Raw genomic sequence first — 346 nt, 5'->3', positions numbered from 1 at the left:
ATCAACGGGGACCTCATCGCACCCCCGCGTCTCCCCCCGAGTCCATTCCATGGGGGTTAAGGTGTGGGAGCGAGGAGAGGTTCGATGCCACCACCAGCTCCGACTGAGGTTTGAGCCCGCGGGTCGCCGCTGTCATCCAGCGGTGAGCGTGTGGCGGTGGATCGTGAGAGTGACCACGAGGTCAAGGTCGAGAGGTCGTCACGGCCAAAGTCGTTGGTGGCACCGCACCTCGCCATCGCTTCCTACCTGCTGCCAGATCCTGCGGCGGTTGCGAAGTCAACGGCCGACGTTCAAGGTCCGCTCTCACAGTCTCATCATCGTCGTCATCATCGTTATCATCATCGTC

The sequence above is a fragment of the Lampetra fluviatilis genome, chromosome 26 (genome assembly GCF_964198595.1).
Source record: "Lampetra fluviatilis chromosome 26, kcLamFluv1.1, whole genome shotgun sequence".
NCBI lineage: Eukaryota > Metazoa > Chordata > Hyperoartia > Petromyzontiformes > Petromyzontidae > Lampetra > Lampetra fluviatilis.
The sequence above is the reverse complement of the archived record's forward strand: the minus strand, read 5'-3'. Positions refer to the sequence as shown.